This window comes from Papaver somniferum, chromosome 5 (genome assembly GCF_003573695.1).
Source record: "Papaver somniferum cultivar HN1 chromosome 5, ASM357369v1, whole genome shotgun sequence".
NCBI classification, from domain to species: Eukaryota; Viridiplantae; Streptophyta; class Magnoliopsida; order Ranunculales; family Papaveraceae; genus Papaver; species Papaver somniferum.
In genome coordinates this window covers 44,762,292-44,782,601 of record NC_039362.1, presented here as the reverse complement: position 1 = coordinate 44,782,601, position 20,310 = coordinate 44,762,292, and positions in this window count along the sequence as shown.

The following is a 20,310-nucleotide window of genomic DNA, read 5'->3' as shown; positions in this document are numbered from 1 at the left end:
TCTCTTATTTCATTTCTTTAAGAGATCTCGAAACTTTCTAGTAATTAGTGATAATGATTGTTCAAATCATCAGAATTTTCTGCAATCTGTTCATTTGAATCATCCATCTGTTTATTCCTCTCCATTGGAGCTTTCGGAATTTTTGCAGCTTTAAAAGCGATTCCTTTACTTTGAATAGACTGTGATTCATGATCAAAGATGTTTAACTTTCTAACGAGTATGCTTCGTGGGAGAGTTGAGAGATCATTTGCTTCTATGATTGCATGCTTCTTAGAATCATATCTAGGTGGCAAGGATCTGAGAAATTTGCACACTATATCTTTTACAGAAATAGTCTTTCCAAGAGAGAAAGAAGCATTAATTATCTCAGAGATTTTAAGATGAAACTCTTCAAAAGTGTCGTTGTCATCCATTTGAAGGTTTTCCCAATAGGACGTAAGAGTTTGAAGTCTAGCTTCTTTCTCTGAAGTGTTTTCTTCGAATACGATCTGAAGATTATCCCAAGCTTCTTTCGAAGTTTGACATGTTGATACACGATGTTGTAGATCAAGACTTACAGCATGTATTTTAACATTCTGTTAGAGCGCTGCTCGGTCGAACTCGCATGTGTTGCTATCTCAAGCATGTTTGTCAATGTTAATGATCAAAACTATAAGTCTTGATTTCTAATATACTATAGCTAAGTCTATGACTAGGATAGTAAGTGTAGTTGAGCTCAAGAACTCCATGGCAATCATCATACAAGACGAAGAACTACTCAAGGAACTGGTGGAACTTCATCGACTAAAAGGTATGTGGAGACTTGAACTTATCTATCACTCAAAAGTCTATCTACTATATCTCCTATTTTGAGACAAAAGTCATTTTGCTATATAGACTTTGATTATACACATTTTCCATTTCGAGCCGAGTTTATCTCGCTTATCTATTTCTCGAAATATGTGTTGGTAAGCTTTCTCTTTGGCCAAGTTCATCTTTACCTAGTGACGAAAGTCATGTTATGTTTCAATCACTTTGAAAATTTCTTTGATGAAAAATGGTTTGTGAATAACAACTATATAACGTCCTCTAAGAATGTTTCAATGATTGAAATGAGAGTTTAGATTATATAACCATTGTTGGATATAAGCATTGTGTGGAAACACATATATGTATAAGTCCTTATTCCTTGAACCAAAGTATGCGTACTTTCTTGATCAGGAAAACCGTAACAAGAGCTGTGAACTCAGTCCGCGAACTGGCGGAGGTTCTCATCCTGAGAAAATCTGCTGGAGTTTTTGAACTCCTTCCGGGAACTTAAGTCCGCGAACTAAGTCCGCGTACTTGAGTTGGTTATATCTAAAGACGATTATTTGTGAACTTATATTTATAACTAAGGAATGCAATTTGCAAACCGTGGCTATAAAGTTCATGAATCGATTCGAGTGAATCAAATCGTTTTTTCTTCGATTGTGTCTTGTATACTTCTATAAGATTTATACAATTGAACAACTCTCTAGCTAGTTCATTTGAGTCATTTGAACTAGTTAGGGTGAAGAATAATATGGTTGATATGAAAGTGCTCATATGGCTAACCATTTGGTTAACTATTGTTGAACCAACAAATGTACATGTTTGGGTACGGTTACACAAACCTAAAATCGTGCATTTCATTTGTGTGTAACAAGCTAAGTTTTCGATCCAACGGTAAAAGATATTAGCTTGAATCTAATCAGGTTTTCATCTAACGGTGAATATTGAATGCTTTGTTACTAAGCTAACATTAATTGCAAACCCTGATTTGAATGACTAGATAAGGGAGAACTCTAGCAACTTGGAAACCTAATCCCCGCACCTCCTGTGTGATACTAGTTGTATAAGCTAGAGTCAATTCTCCTTTAACCTTAGGTTTCTTATCGAGACCCTGTAGGTTAACGACTTGAAGACTTCATTGGGATTGTGAAGCCAGACCGATACTACTTTCTTGTAGTTGTGTGATCTGATCTTGCTGATTCTATCGTGTTGAGTACAATCGTAACGATTGGCTTGAGATTAATATCTCCGATAGGCAAGATATAAAAGTAGTTACAAACATTTTCGTCTCATCGTTTGTGATTCCACAATATCTTCTTTCGCCGCGTCGATTAAGATTATTGTGAGGTGATTGATAATACTAGGTTGTTCTTCGGGAATATAATTCCGGGTTATCAATTGGTTTATGTTCACCTTGATTTATCAAAAGACGGAACAAAACTCGTAGTGTATTTATGTGGGAAACAGATTTATCTATTACCGTAGACTTTTCTGTGTGATACAGATTTGTTTATTAAAGTCTTCGACTTTGGGTCGTAGCAACTCTTAGTTGTGGGTGAGATCAGCTAAGGGAATCAAGTGCGTAGTATCCTACTGGGATCAGAGACGTAAGGAGAGCAACTGTACCTTGGATCAGTGTGAGATTGATTGGGGTTCAACTACAGTCCAGACTGAAGTTAGTTTGTAGTGGTGTTTGAGGTAAAAACTGGTACTGCTGTTTTTGGTAAATTTGGGTGTGTTGATGAGAAAAGAATTCAAACCCTAAACAATGCACTGCATGGGAGTACTTTTAGATTCGAGAGATAAATCTGTAAGCCTCTGGCCTAAACCAAAAATGGTCGTTCCAGATTCAATTCGGTCACAAAGTGAAGGAGAAAGGGTTGATCTTAGGGAGGGAAGCGAAGAAGGTGTTTGAGATCAGAATGTTGAATTATGAAGGTGTGGTTGTTTAGGACTTGTATAAGAATGTGGAACTGGCTTGCAGAATATAAGCTATCAGTTCTTGGTGTTTTGTGGATACTTGTGTTGATAACACTTGTCTTGTTCGTTTGAATAGGTTGAAAAACCTATGTATACAAGTCATGTTCAAGCACACTCTGATCTCGTAGGAAGTGGAGGTGATTAGGAAAATGGAGGAGTGGAATTGTGTAAAGAGTGATGATCACCACGTTTCCACTACGAGGGGAAACTGGTCACGCTTTTACCCACTATCTCATTGTTGTTAACCGTCCGTTCTTTCCTAACACGTTCTCGTAATGGGCGCGTTGCACGCCGCACGCTGTAAACCGCCAGACCAATACCCCAATGAGCATCCCCCAGTTTGTGACATGTTTGATGTCTCGAGTAAGTGGGTCGAGTCGTGGGACTCGTCACTAAAAGCAACACACAATGCTTTTAGGTAAAATAATAAATTATTTGTAAAACCGATATTTATAAAGCATTGTTGATAATCGATGTATGTAAAGCATCGCTTTCGAATAAGCATCTAAAAATAATCGATGTGTTAGAAGCATCGCTGTTTTTGAGCTTGTCTAAATTAGTCGCGAGTCGATTGTCTTAAAAGAAGAGCACGACCGGACACTTTTTGGCAATCGTTTGGTAGCTCTAGGGATGAGCTACTGCTTGGTCGATCACTCCCTGTAGGCGAGTGGCGGATGGTAGCCATTCTAAAATCCTACCGGTTGATCTAAATTAGATCTGTATCGCTCAAATCGGCTGGCCAAGTTGAGTGGTCGAGACGATTTGCAGCAGTTAGTGACTGCTGTTGAAGCAGCGCAAATGGCCATCTTTGGGCGATCATCCGGGATCGCACGGGCGAGCCGTAGCTCAGTCGACCGCTCCTTGTAGGAGGGGGTGGCCAGTGATCATTGAGGTACCTCATTGATCGCCTAATATTTGATCCAAGACGTCCGACCAAGCTAGCGAAGTTGGACGGACGAGATAGTTTCTGTGGCAGATGTTTGCTGTTGTTGATTCAGGGTTTGGAAACCATGCGACCAACCCTAGTTTGGTTAAATGAACCAAAGCGCTGAGCACTAATTTGAACAGGCCGATCGACCATGTCTGAAGATGAGCCACCAGTGAGTATGCTGGCATATCATGGGCCATCTTAAATTATATCTAAGCCATTCGATTCAGCTGGCGAAGATGGGCGATCGTGATCGATTTGCGACAGTAACATGTCGCCGCAAACACCAATTAGGGTTTAGAGGCGGCCATATTCACCCTAGTTCTATCAAGCGGTTTGACGCGTCATTGACTTCCCTTGGGCAAGTCGATCAAGTGGGAATATGATTGGGCCGGTGGTGAACTCATTTGCACCTCCTTGATCGTCTGAAACGCGATCTAAGCGTCCCCAACTAGGCTGGCTAAGTTGGACGGATGTGATGATTTGCGACAATAATATACTGTCGCAACCCAATATTTAGGGTTTTGAAATAGCGTGTTTGCTCGAGTTTGGGCAAACGATTTGATGCTCTCAGGTATTGTCGTGGACAGTTCGATCGACCAAGGGAGAATTTGGGCCAACGGAGAACACGTTGACACCTCTTTGATCGCTTGAGATGCGACCTAAGCCGTCCAACTAGGCTGGCTAAGTTGGACGCATGTGATGGTTTTTTGAGACCGTTTTTGTCGGTCTTAGCTCGTTTGAGCTTGTTTTATACAGCGTGAACACCCATGTTTGGGTCGGCGTTTGAAGCACTTGTGAATGAGTAAAATATGACTCGATCGACTAGGGCACTAGTGGTCCCGCCGGTGGTCACTATGGTGATTGCCAAGTTCTGCTAGGAGTAGTCTAAGCTTTTTAAATCGCGCGGCCAAATCGTGTGGCCGTGTTCATTTTTGAGACTGATATTAACAGTCTAGATTTTCCCTAAGGAATTTAAGCTTGTTCGATCGAGCTAACTTAAAAGTGCGTCGATACAAAATTCTCTTTGTCAGAGAGTGATGCAGCATGTGTGAGTACTTCCATGCAGATCTCAATACTGACACTTCGGGAGATTCATGATACTCTGCTGAGAGTGAACATTTAATCGTCATGTCATGTCAATATTGAGAGTTCGGCTGGGAACATAACATAGGAAAATACTATGCAAGTCATGCATTAGTGAATAATGCTGGTGGAAGATAAAATTCACAGAATATTTTGGGATTATTGTTGCACGCACCATTCCGAGTAAATTTCATATATACATATATATTGAATTGCTCAATACATATGTGAGTGAAGAGGCTTAAGCACTCATTGCTTTTAAATGTCTTATGTTCCTTTGCAGGATGACAACGCATTAAATATAGGGTTTACGATTTTAGCCCTTGAACTAAAAAGCACCATCAACATTAAGTCCCCTGCTTAGTACGTAATAGTGACATTGTTGCGGGGTAAGCACTAGATGGTGACAAATAAAGGTAAAACTTATGAGACAAAGTTAGATGTTACCAGGAGAGATGGGTCGGCCTGTCCTTGGAACATGTCACGTTCAAGAGGTGTCCAGGTAAGCATTCCCCTAGCATGATGTCGGTTGGCCCCAAGTATATTAGGCATACTGTTGGTTTGGATCTCAAACTGCATTACAAGTCCCTTGTACATATGAGTATCGATCGAGAGCATGTCCAAGATTTCCTGGCTTCGGTTAGCATGGAGGAAAAGTGGAGGCGCGATGAAGGATCTCAGCTAACAAGTGCTAGGGCTGAAAGGTTTGCTGCCCGGCTAAAGTGAAGGAGGGTGGAGCATAACATGAATTCATGGATAAACATGAATGCCCTTTTCATGACGACGTCATAATCCTCGACTCTGATGTGGACGATCCCTATCATGAGGAATATCCTTAAAAGGTTGCTGAAGAAATTTCTGAAAAGATGTTGAAGCAGCTGAAGAGGATGTTGAAGCGGCTCGAGATGATGTTGAAACGGCTTCCGGAGAGGATGTTGAAGCAACTCCGGAGAGACCTTGGCCCTGGCGTTGATGACACTTCTTTGATGTTTAGTAGTCTTTGTTTCATGTGGCTGGAGCCAGGGCTTGAGCGAATAATAATCCCTCATTCATGCTTGAAACTTTAGACGTAACGCTCCTCGGTAAGGTTAGAGTAGAGCCTGTGTACATGATTTTGCAATCTGATCTCTCCCATTCTTTTGTTTGACATTCCCCTTGCAGACTACACGCTTCTTGAAGATTTGTGGCGTGCCGGCTAGGTAGGTAGACAGATGGACGATGTGCTGCGAATCTTTAAGGACTTCGTTCTAAGCGACATCTTTTGAACCGTCTTCTGAATCTTTGATGGTTGTATGGAATGTGATGCGATGAGAAGTCCCCAGTTACACTTCAGAATCGATGGCGTGGATGGACACGTGAAAACATCTCCGATTTGTACTTTGGAGTCTTTGATGCACATGTACGTCTTCATGTTAAGAATTTTCTGCGGCTCGTAAAGCTTCAACAGTGATGATTGCTGATATTAAAAATAAACCGATTGAGGGACGTGAAGGAATCCTGTGGTGGCAGTCCCCAGGTGTAATTATCCCGAGCTTATTTTCTCTTGAAAGACGTACTTCCATTGCATTTGCTGGTAAGGTGTTGAAGCGGCTTCGATCTCTGAAGAGAGCGCTGAAGTGGCTTCGGGAAAGAGTGTTGATGCGGCTTCGGCAGAGAGAGCGTTGAAGCGGATTCAGGAGAGATCATGCGTTGAAGCGGCTTCTGGAGTGTGCGTTGAAGCGTCTTCTGGAGCGTGCGTTGAAAAGGCTTTTGAGTGATAGATAAGTTCAAGTATCCACATACCTTTTAGTCGATGAAGATCCACCGGTTCCTTGAGTAGTCCTTCGTCTTGTGTGATGATTTCCATGGAGTTCTTGAGCTCAACTACACTTTCTATCCTAGTCCGAGACCTTATCTATAGTAGACTAGAAATCAAGACTTATAGTTTTGATCACTAACATTGAAAAACATGCTTGAGATAGCAACGCATGCGAGTTCGACCGAGCAATGCTCTAACAATCTCCCCATTTGTCAATTTTAGTGACAAAACTATCAATACATATGGAATACAAAAAATAAATAAACTTTTATAGCTCCTATTCCACATGTCTAATATTCAACATTACTCGAAATCTTCGTCACTTCCAAGTATTCCAATGATCCTAAAGGTTGTAAGTTCAGCATCATGGTTGTTGAAAATCCGTAGTTATAACAACGAGAAAACAAGAGTTCTCAATCATTGTTATACAGTGTCATAGTATCATTACACAGCATCAAAGTTCAATTGTATCACAACTTCAACAACAATACTATGGTGATATGTATCACTCCCCCTTAGTCAATACTCCATCTCACATGGAAGCCACTCCCCCTTACATAATGATCCGAAAACCATATGTATTTGTAGTATGAACTACATATTAATTCTCCCCCTTTTTGTCAATAAAATTAGCAAAGGTACAAGAACGGGATCCTAATGAAATTTCCGAAAGAGACATTTCATGACCAAAAGAAAAAAAATACATATCATCTTATTTAGATGCAATCATAAATCCGAATCTAAATGCATTCATCAAGGAGTTTATAAAGATACAAGATAAACCCTATAATATTCCATAGCCGCACTTCCCACAAAGATTTGGCAATTAAGCACAAGTTCAATTAAGAACTCTCCCCCATAAAATGTCGTTCCCGAAATAACAACAAGAACGACCTTAATTTCGAAAGAAATGAAGGATTTCTTTGGACATAACAAATCACATACGAGTATGAATTTGAATCCAAATTACTCAATTAAATTAACCACAAGATAACCCATGATTAATTCAATCGAAAAATGCTCAACATAAGTAAACTTATGGAGACTCAAAAATATACAACTAGATTAATCACAAGACAACCCATAATTAATCTAATTGAAATACACAACCACACTAATCACAAAAGTAATCAATTTAATTGGTCATGCTCGTCATAAGAAAACTTACGGAGCAACAACTAAATAACCAAACAAGATGATTAATTTAGTTGAATATGCTCGACATAAAGTGCGGAAAAAAAACTAAGCGAATCATAAAAATAATCAACTTGGTCATTTTAGTGCTCAACATAAGACACTTTATGGAGCCTCACAGTAATACATAAAATATGGATCAGGGAAGATCAATACTGCGGAATACACAAGGATTCATTCTATTTTCCATCACTATTCGCATAACGACATTCAATAGACATAATCCTTGCAAACAAAAGATTTTAACCTATCTTCCATCAATAATTGACATAATAGGCTTAACTTTTGTGTTTGTCAAAAGTCTATTCATTCTTTTATCAATATAGGCATATCGACATACGAAAGACTTTACTTTTGACAAGGTATGGGACAATCATAGTTCACGGACGTAAACACACATATACCATAACAATATTGCAATATTTAAAACCATAAATATTAATACTGCAAAAATCATCTTCCAAACAAATTTAGAATTTAAACCAATAAATCTAAAAACATGAATATGAAAATGTTGGACATAGCTATGTGTAATCACAATAATGGTTATTCCAAACTCTAGTTATTCTTCTAAACAAAACAAGAAAATAGAAGATTTGATAGGAAAATAAACGAAATCAACAAGCTAAGGAACAAAAGAAGACTCCAGTGCCATGGCCGAACACGAACTAAGGTCAAATAGACGGTTCAGGATCCTCACGAGTCTTGGCGTCTTTGAGCTTGTGATTAGCAGCATCCATTACATCTTCCGAGAAGAGATTATATTTGTGAAGATCATTGATGTGAGATTTTATGAGACAAAGGTCAGTTGAAACCTTTTTCAACTCAGTTTTCAACACATCAAGACTTTTCAAAGTATCAACAAGCTGCAGTTTTGCTTCCTCAAAATACCTAAGAAAGTCATGGACCACTTCAGCAGAAATCATATCCTCCTTCTCAACATCCTCATGAGTATAAGCATAGTAACATGAGGCATCAGGATGATCTTCTTCTACTAAGGTTTTTTTCTTCCTCCCTTTAGACTCGAAACCTATACCTTTGTCAAGAAAGCCTCTAGAAAAACCACAAGCTCGTGAAGAGGAAGACATTCTTGACAAACCAAAATAACCTGTAGTACGCAAACGTGACTAAGGGGTTTGGTATTTATATGGTTTCTTAGGGAAGAAGGTTTTTAGGGTTTACAAACTGTTGACTCGTGATGGTAACCCGTGTACACATACGAATACAGCATGCCCTCAAAAAAACTTTTGCTACATGAAATTTTTTAAAAAAAAGGCTCAATAAATTCTATCCAACCAGGAGTAATTTAGAGTACAAGTGTAGTAGGCAACAAAGTTAAAAGAGAGAAACGATACTGGATACACAAATACTATTTAGGCATTACTGTCTGCAGACACTAGTTTATCTATAAACGATAAGAGGATAGCTCAACTAAGCAGAACACCAAAATGCCACAGTATACCTCATTTTTACACATCTTGCTCAACAGGATTTTTATGAGCAAGTTCTTGACCCTTGTGATTAATTAGCACAAGTATGAGCCTTGAGCTCATTAAAATAACTGTGTTTATGATCGAGTCTCTTTTTCCTTCTGAATCTAGAGAGGGATCCCTTTTGATGTGAGAAATTATCATAAAACTTACTGTCATCAAAATACGAGACATAGTTTGAGTTCTTACCAGAAGAATTTTGACATGAGAGGATGACAACCTGTCGGCAATTTCTTTATAGCCTTCAATTATATTTATCAAATTATTTCTCATATCATCAATTTTTCTTCTTTCTCCTAGAATTTCATTCACATCAAGGTTATTGTTATTTCCATAGGAAATGACTTGATCTTTCCTTAGACGATTCTTGTTAAGACTTCTGTTCTGCTTCAGAGCATTTGAGGAACTCATCGAACTGACCTTCCTGATAACATACACAGGGTAAGTACGAAAACCAACTGGTTTAGACATACGAATGTCAATTACACCTTTGAGAATTAATTCTAAGGCGTGTTGAAGTTGAACCAAGGAGTTTTTATTCAACCTAGAGTTTCTCATTTGTTTAGCAGAGCCTTTTGCATTGCAAAAGAGGCATACTTTCTGATCATAAGAGTGATTAGATAAAGTAGTCGTAACAACCTCGTTAGGAAATTTCTTCCTTTCATGTGATGTGGAACATCCTTGATCAATGAGGATTTCAGACACATCTTTTTTGAGTGGAAAGGATTTCAATTTTACTTCTGGAGCTGTAACATTTTCAGTTGTAGCAGAAGTACTTGGTATATTAGACTGCTTAGAGCATCCTTGAATAGAGAGTTTACTCAAGCGATGTTCTATTTCCAAGGCATCCTTTTTGAGGCTAGCCTCAAGAGATATACATGAAGAATGATTTTCAGTATTTTCTTTGAAATCACAGCTTCTTACTACACCAAGGAGAACTTCAACATGATGTTTTAACCGACTAAATCTATCAGCTTGGATTCTAGCAAGATTTAGAATCAACTCACTCTCTTCAGTTGTATCCCGTTCATTTAGAGAGATAGACTCTTTTGAAGGGTAATCGGAAGAACACATGTCGAAGTCAGTCTGTCTCGTTTGAACACAAGGTTCGTCTATCTTTGAGATTGAAGAATTTTTCTCTTTAATAGAAATAGACGAGACAAAAATTTTATTTCTGGTGACGCGTTTATCAGAGATACTATCGTCCATCCTCAGATCGCTACAAACACATACTTGTTAGGTCTTAAACGTGTTTGCCAGCTCTGATACCAATTGGGAAAGTGGGGGTACAACAACCACACCCAATATTTCGCTTAGCAATCTGTATGGACAAACTCCAATATACTTTCTAGAGAATCAACTAGACAGTCAGACTCAATCTAGATAAAAAGTATATCAAAGAGTTTATATCTCAATCTCTCGATTTGATATATACTCAAGCAAATATAAATCTGCGAGTCTTTATCAAATACTAGAGAGATAACTTGGATGGTACCAAAGACCAATATCCAAGTGTCAATCAATTTAAATCAACAACCAAAAGGTCGGATATTCTAATTGATTGAACAACTCACAACCTGTGATATTTCAATTATATAACAAAATATAATGCGGAAAAGAAATAACACAGACACCAGAATTTTGTTAACAAGGAAACCGCAAATGCAGAAAAACCCCAGGACCTAGTCCATATTGAACACACACTATATTAAGCCGCTACAGACACTATCCTACTCCAAATTAACTTCGGTCTGGACTGTAGTTGAACCCCAATCAATCTCACACTGATCCAAGGTACAGTTATGCTCCTACGTCTCTGATCCCAGCAGGATGCTACGTACTTGATTCCCTTAGCTGATCTCACCCACAACTAAGAGTTGCTAGGACCCAAAGTCTAAGACTTTAATAAACAAATATGTATCGCACAGAAAAGTCTACGGTAATAGATAAATCCGTCTCCCACGAATATACCTACAAGTTTTGTTCCGTCTTTTGATAAATCAAGGTTAACAGGAACCAATTGATAAACCGGACTTATATTCCCGAAGAACAACATAGTATTATCAATCACCTCACGATAATCTTAATCGACGCAGCGAAAAAAGATATTGCGGAATCACAAACGATGAGACGAAGTGTTTGTGATTTCTTTTATATCTTTCCTATCGGAGATATCAATCTCAAGCCAATTATTACAATTGTACTCGTACGATAGAAACAGCAAGATCAGATCACACAACTACAAGAAAGTAGTATCGGTCTGGCTTCACAATCCCAATGAAGTCTTTAAGTCGTTAACCTGGTTTAGAAGAAGAAATTAAAGGTTAAAGGAGAATCGACTCTAGCTTAGCACAACTAGTATCACACAGAATGTGTGGGGATTAGGTTTCCCAGTTGTTATAGTTCTCCCTTATATAGTCTTTCAAATCAGGGTTTGCAATCAATGTTAGCTTGGTAACAAAGCATTCAATATTCACCGTTAGATGAAAACCTGATTAGATTCAATCTAATATCTTTCAACCGTTAGATCGAAAACTAGATTGTTACACACAAATAAAATGCACGTTTCTAGGCTTGTGTAACCGTACCCGAACTTGTACATTTGTTGGTTCAACAATAGTCAACCAAATGGTTAGCCATATGATCACTTTCATATCAACCATATTCTTCTTTACCATAACTAGTTCAAGTGACTCAAATGAACTAGTTAGAGAGTTTTTCAATTGCAAGGAAATCTTATGTAACTACACAAGACACAATTGAACCAAAAACGATTTGATTCACTCGAATCGGTTCATGAACTATATAGCCACGGTTTGCAATTTGCATTCCTTAGTTTATATAAGAATAAGTTCACAAACATCGTTTTTAGATATAACCTACTCAAGTTCGCGGACTGGGTTCACGGACTTAAGTTCCCGGACGGAGTTCACAAACTCCATCAGAATTTCTCGGGATGAAAACTTCCGCCAGTTCGCGGATTGAGTTCGCGGACTTGGCTCACGCCACCATTCCGGTTCTCTTGATCAACAAAGTTCGCAAACTTCGGTTCAAGGAATAAGGACTTATACATATATGTGTTTCCACAACAATGCTTATATCCTCCAATGGTTATATTACATTTCAATCATTGAAACATTCTTAGAGGACGTTGATATTCTATAGTTGTTATTCACAAACTATTTTTCGTCAAAGTAAGAAATTTTTCAAAGTGATTGAAACTTATCATGACTTTCGTCACTAGGTAAAGATGAACTTGGCTAAAGCGAACTTACCAACATATATTTTGAGAAATAGATAGACGAAATAAACTCGGCTCGAAATAGAAAATGTGTATAATGTAAGTCTATATAGCAAAATGACTTTTGTCTCAAGATAGGAGATAAATAGACTTTCGAGTGATAGATAAGTTCAAGTCTCCACATACCTTTTAGTCGATGAAGATCCACCGGTTCCTTGAGTAGTCCTTCGTCTTGTATGATGATTACCATGGAGTTCTTGAGCTCAACAACACTTTCTATCCTAGTCTGAGACCTTAGCTATAGTAGACTAGAAATCAAGACTTATAGTTTTGATCACTAACATTGAAAAACATGCTTGAGATAGCAACGCATGCGAGTTTGACCGAGAAATGCTCTAACACTATGAGTGCACGCCCTGTTGAAGTGCTTGCGCCAAAAGTGTTGAAAGTACTCCTCTTTGGTTCTATGGGCTGACGCGACTCTTGTGATAGTCTCTCTATTAGCGTCTTGAGGAAAGTGAGTACCTCTTTCTGAGTTGTAGCCATGTCCGGCTGATCCTTAGCGAGAACTTCTCGTCTTTTCATCAAATCAACAATGGTGATAGGGGGTTAGCCTCCTCTGTCTCCTCCGGTCTCTTATCATGATGGAGAAGTGGCAATAGCTCTAGTAACGACCAGGGGCATTACGCTCAAAGAAATATTGGTAGCGGCAGCGGCTCTGGCTCAGGTGATTGGATGTGTCACGCCTAAGGGAGTGTCGTCTGCGCCGCTGGTGTTGGTGGTTGAGGATGTAGTACCGCGAGATGCATTGATCGTGCTGGTAGGCGGTAAAGGCTCTGTAGATTGGGATCATTTCGTTTTGTTCATGCTCTCCTAGTGCCTCCAGGGATCGAGAGACGTGTTCTCGAGCGCTCCATGTTCCGTTATATAGTGCAAACGTTGGGGAAGTGTAGCCCTTCGGAAAAGAAATTATTTGCGTAGCAACAGGGTATAAAGGTTGATAACGATGAACAGATGATGCTTTATCTTTTCCTCGATCCTCCATGAAGCGTTCCAGGTCCTCACGAGCGATAAATCCTGCAAGTTCCTTTGCTGGAGAGTCATCTGCAGCTTTGCGGAATTCTTCATCTTGTACAACATGGATTGGAGAGATTTCAGGATCAGCAGTTGAAGATGTTTCTTTAGCTTCTCCTTTTTCGCACTGAGGCTGAGTTCGTTCAGACGCAAACTTGTCTGTGAGAGTTTTGAGATAAGCATACAACTCTTTCTGTATTGCAGCCACGTCAGTATGAACCTTCATGAGATCAAGCTGATTTCCTCTGGTTTCTTCATAAGACCAACCGAAGAGTGGATTGTTGATGGCGCCAGTGTTGTCACTTGCAGGGGAGATCTCTGGAGCACCAGTGCTTGGAAGAGTGATAGTAACATGTTACGTGATATTTCTGGCCGGGGGAGTGGTGTTAGTGCTACCACTAGAGCCTGCAACGTTAATAAGAGTAGTACTTGCTGGGAGTACCACTAGGACTTGCAATGTTAGAGTTGGGTGTTGAACCCGGATTGGTAACTGAACCATACCTAAGACCGACCATCCTGCCGAATTGAGATTGCAACCAAGAGAATGATCTCCCACTGTGGTCGCCAATCTGTGGATGGGGAAAAACGATTTGCTGGTTTTTAAGGAATTGAGGAGACGACCGTACGGAGGAGACTCCTCGAACCGAGTGAAATATTAAACCTCACACAGATGCACCGCTGCAAAGGGGGTGCTTTAGATTCGAGAGATCAATCTGTAGTACTTCGGCCTAAATCAAGACAATGACCGTTCCAGAGTAAATTCGGTCACAAGAGAGGATGGGTTGATCTGTAGGAGGGAAGCTGAGAAATGTGTGGAATCAATGGTAATCAAAGATTGTGGGTGTGTGAATTATGAATACAATAAGCTCTGAGTGATTGAAATTGCTCAATTGAGAGTAGTTGCTCAATTGATGAGTTGATGATCTCGTGTTGTCAGTTTGACGTGAGATTGATGATACTGATGATGCCGATAATTCAATCATGATTCAGAGACTTATTTATATTACTGGAATTTTAGACACCATGATCCCATGAAGTGTGACAGTTGATGGAATCAAGGAGCGGGGAAGTGAAGATCGTGTTTGAAACCAGTTGCTCAACGTGTGGAGACTTGGTCGATTTTCCACCCACTACCTCGTGAATTCCTTCAACTGATTGCACGACTTGCTCACATTTCATCGTGTGTTTGAACACACGTGTCGTAGACCGCCAGACCAAAACCCTAAGTGATATCCCCCCAAAGTGACACGATTGACGTCTCGTGGTATGTTAGTCAATTGATGACTTTGTGGTTTGATGGGACGATGAGTCCATGTAGTTGCTGAGTTGAACATGATGTTCTGAAACTCATGAGTTGAACATGTCATGAGACAGAGGTATAGTTCTTACGATGAAGTGAGCAAGTATTTCTCATTCGATGGATCGTTGAATATTGATTGTTAAACCAATATCCCTTGGTTTGAGCAAATATTTATCATCTGAGCAAGTGTTGCTCATGTGATGAATTGTTGAATATTTGATCGTCTGAGCATGTGTTGCTCATCTGTTGGATTATTGGCAGCACACCAAAATTATTAATTAGAATACTGGTCATTGAACCGAGCATAATTAATAAAATTAATGACCACGAGGCCGTCGTAAAATTATTGATGTTGGAATCTGGAATGATGATCCTTGGATTCAGAAACCCTAATTTGATCAATTGATGATCAATTCTTGGTTCGTCAGAAGTTTAACCATAGGACGAAGGAGGGAGCGACTATATGGGACCGTGGATCAACCATGTAGTGTCCATATGCTAACGTGAGCAAATACGAAGAACTCCTGAAGAGTTGACGATTTGTTGGTGGAAGAATGATTAAATGCTGGCTTAATCATTTATTCAAAAATGCTCGTCTGAGCCTTAGGTGAGAAAACCTAATTAATTATGACGAGGCGACGAACCGACCATGGAGTCATGAAACCGGACCTGGGTTGTCACGTGACCGCCTGACGATCACTTCATGAAAATCCAAAGTGTTTGGAAGAGTTTTGGACCTAATTCGAGCAATTGTGCAAATTAGGTCAAAACTGTGAAAATTGATGGGACCGGATTCCGTGAGCCAAAGATCCAATCTTGGTCGGTCAAGATAGCATGCTCGTGTCCCCATGGCGTCCGCGTCTCAGTCCTGAGAATTTTGATATTTTCTGGCGTGCAATTGAGCATCCATTCGAGAAAATATGCTAAAATTAGGGTTTCGACGAAACTGAGGAAAACACCATGAGATGACCATAGCCGTGGTCAAGGCATGGTCGGTCGGTCGTAACCACGGTCCCGTGGTGCCTTTTCCTTAATTTTACAATATTTTGATGATTTTATGAAAAATTCATGAATTTTGAGAAATTTGATGAATTTAGGGAGTTTTCATGAATTGAAGGAGTTTTCATGAGTTCATGGAAGCAAAATATTAAAATAATAAAAACACGGGCGTGTGGGACCATGGAGGCATGGTCGGCCGTCTATGGACCGGTCCCACGAGTTTTTAATAATTTTTTAATACTTTTAGGTATTTTTGATGATTTGAGAGAAATACCATGAAATCAAGGAATTTGATGAATTCAAGGAAAAATAAAATAAAATAATAAAACAAGGGGCATGTGGGACCGGCTAGGGCATGGCCGGACGGCTAGTGTCCCGGTCCCACAAGTTTTCATAATTTTATTTATTATTTGATGATTTGTGCAAAATACCATGAAATCAAGGAGTTTTTTCATGAAATTAGAGAAATAATAATAATAATAAAATAATGAGGAACCGTGAGGTGTGGGGCCGTCTAGGACCAAGGCATGGCCGGTTGGCCAACGGTCACGCCCCACACTTCTTTCCTTAATTTTATATTATTTTTTACGAATTTATGAAAATACCATGAAACCGAGGAGTTTCCTCGAGGCGAAGGAGATTTGATAAAATGAGAGAATTTTCATCAAATCATGGAAAATAATAAAAATGCATTAAAAATATATAACTGGTGTAAGATTGACCACGACACGGTCGGTCGGTCGTGCGTCCGTGCTCCCAGCACCCTGGTCAATATTTTTAATTATTTATTATTTTCTTCCCTATTTTGCATAGGTTCATCGTTTCGTTGTATTTTTGAAATACTCGTTCTTGCGGTGACTGTTAATGTATCGTCGTTGAATACACCTTCACCATTTGAATCGGGGCTTACTTAGAGGTAACTCAGACGCCCGGTTGTTGATTATTTATTACTAATTGTGGAATTCGGTGGAGAATAATTCACAAAACTGAGTAATAAGATGTTTATTATTAATTCATAAGATCAGCTGAGGATTCGATTACGAATTCAGAATAATAAAGTGAGCATTACCATTCCATGCGATCGTAGATTCGACCATAAAATCGGAGTAATTAAGATTTATCTATTACCATTTATGAGACCAGTTGTGGATTCGATCATGAAATCGAAGTAATGAGATAATATAGTTATTGTTATTCTATGAGATCAAGCCGTGGATTCAATCATAGAATCAGAACAATTGTTTATTGCCATTCCATGGGACCAGTCGTGGATTCGACCATGGAATAGGAGCAATTGTTATTGCCACTCCATGGGACCAGTCGTGGATTCGACCATGGAATAGGAGCAATAATAGATTATTCTGGGAATTCAGTAGTGAATGTCACGACAGAATTAATCTTAATTAGGAATAATTAACTTTGTGGCTCTATACTAGCAGAGCAAGCTGTCTAGGAGCATTAATTATCCCGATATGAGCTTGTCGGTAAGTCATATCTTTTATATAGTTAGGGTAAACTCGTTGTTTTTTCCTGAAGACGTTATCGCTCTATACTAGCAGAGCAAGCTGTCTAGGAGACGTCCATCTCGTGATACTATATAGAAATAATCACTGAAAGTGTTCAGTATTCATGAGATATGCCGTTGTCCAGTCGTGAGACTACATATCTACATGTACTCTGAGAGAAAGTACTCTCTGTTGAGAATTCAATGAGAGACCCGTGTCTCAATACTCACGCCTGATTGCTGGATCAGAGCTTCGTATAATTGTGAGTTTACGATTTTTGACCTTGTCGAAAATCCACCATCTACATTAAGTCCCCTGCTTACTGAGGAAAGTTGTGTTCCTCAATCAGCATTAAATGGAGATTTTCCGGCCATAAATAATAATACCAGTAATTAAACTTAGTCGTAAGTTGAGACGTTACCGGATTTAGAGAGCATGAGAAAACCACGACTTGATGAAGGCTTCAATGTCATGATTGGAGCGTCGTTTGATGAGCATAAATTGGTGTTGAACCGCTGGTTTGGACGACGAGTCCGTGGTCGGTTAGGATTCGCGGGCCGGGCCCAATAAGGAAATCCTTGTTTTATGAATAGACGCTCGTCCGTTCGTTAGTTTAAGGAATAAACAAAATAGACCTGAGTCTAATGATATAAAATTTGTCTATGAGCTTTCACGAAAACGGGAATTTTATATTTTAAATATGTGAGATTTCACAAAGTGGAATAAACTCTCGTTTCAAAGGTGGATGCTCGTACGAGAGAAAAGTTTTTTTTTTTTTGATAGACGTGCGTCTGTTAGTAATAAAATTTTGTTTATGAGCCTTCATGAAATTTTTTATCTTCGAGCTTTCAGAAATATTTGAAAATATACTCTCGCTTCAAAGACAGATGCTCGTGCGAGGGAGCAAAATATATAGATATATTTTTCAAATTTACGTGAGTTTCACGTTGAATATATATATTTTGTAAAATCAATGTTTTGATTTTGAACAACTGTTGAAAGTAGACAATTATACATGGTGAAATAATGTCTATATGTGAGTTTTCACAATTGTAGAATGGACGTCTGTACAATTTTTGAAGATCAGTGAGTGTTCACATAGTAAAAGTATACGTGGGTTGTTCACGGATTTATGAAAATCAAGTCATGATTTTTGAGCAATTGCTGAAAGTAAGCAATTGTATACGTGATGAAATAATGTATGTATGAGTTTTGCGATTTTATAGTGTATGCACACATGTAGAAAATCAGTGAATGTTCACATGAAAGGTTATGTGAATTATTCATAGTTTCACGCAAAGTCAGGTGTTGACTTTAAATAATGAATTTTGCTCGTCTTGGAAAGTTTGAAGAAGCGAGCAAGTTTTTCGAGGTTTTTACGTTATTATCACTAGGTTCTTGAAACCGTAAATAAGTAAGAGTTGAGGATTACCATTTTTGTTGCGTGTTTGTTATTGGTATATCCATGACTCCATGCCTTGCGCCTCAGATAGTGGTGACTTCTGGTTACATCCACTCTTCGGGATCTTCCGTGGAGCGCTCCAAAAATATCAAGTCAAAGATGAAGACTTCTGCCGATGCTCATACTGAGGAAAATCAACCTTTCAGAGACACTGGAAGCTGACATATTGTATGTCTCTCGATCATCCGAGAGTCGTCCCTCATTAGCAAAAGCACCACCGACTTAAGCAAGTGAGACTATCGGCTGAAGATGAAGTTCGGCTTTGTGTTGATGGTGTATCTCCTGATTGGATGAATGAATAATTTCGTCATCAGAAAATTCAGAAGTTAGGTCTTCGTTGAAATTGTTGTAGAATCTTCGTCCGATGTCGGATTTTTGCGGTCGACCCACGTATCCTCATGCCCAGGAAATTTCCAAACTTTCGCAAAGAATCCTTTTGAGTTACGAGCATGTTTAGGATGTGAAATCGACGAAACAGTAAATTTCCAGGAGACCTTCAGAAAATTTTCAGCTGGCATGTGGTCCAATGTTTTGGCCACAAATCTTTGCTCGTTTCTCCAATTGTTTCGAATTTTGGATATGTTGTAGAGGACCTTCATACGAAGAGAATGGTATATGACCCATCCCTTGATTCTTCACTAATTGCTCCCAGATCGTCGGTTTGTACAGGACAATGTAAAATCATCTCAGCTGAGCTTGCTGTAAAACACTCATGTTGTGTTCTTAGACCATTCGCTTGTGTCTTGAACGGTTGGTGAAGGATTTTAATGTCATTGATTCGTTTGAGATCAGGACCCCTTGATTGATACATGATCATGGTGCTTGCAGCGCCATCTTGCTTCTGTCAGTCGTAGAAACATCGCTTCTGAAACCCTGGTCATGGGACCATAACTGAGGTTGCTCTTGAGAGGGGATGATGTAATGACCACGGTTTCATGTCCCGATGGTAGCATTAATTTTATGATGAATGATTAGCACATGAGAGTCTGGTGCCACTATTCTTGGACTGTGAAACTGGTCGTCATGATCAGTGGATCGTCAGTCCCCAGTATTTTGGTTAGATCTCTCCTCTTCGTTTTCTCTTCTTCTGGCAAGACTTGGATAGAGGACCCAGGTAGAAAAATTGATGTAAAGACCTAGATGGTCGAAGTTGGAGGTACCTTGATGAAGTACTTAGTGGAAAGACCTGGTGGATACCGATCGACTGTGGAATTCATGAATACCGTCTAAGAATTGCTGCTTGCATATTGTACGCTCTGGAAGATATAGGAACCTCATACGACGTCGGAATTTGATGCTTGACCCCAACTTTTGAAGCTAAGAGACTAAGTTATCCCATGAGACAAGAATCACTCAATTTGGAGTTGTAGAGATCATCCAACGAAGCGTGCACATTTGTAATTTTTAATCCCGTACAAAATTTTCAGATTTCGTAAACCTGACGGTAAAGGCCATATCTTT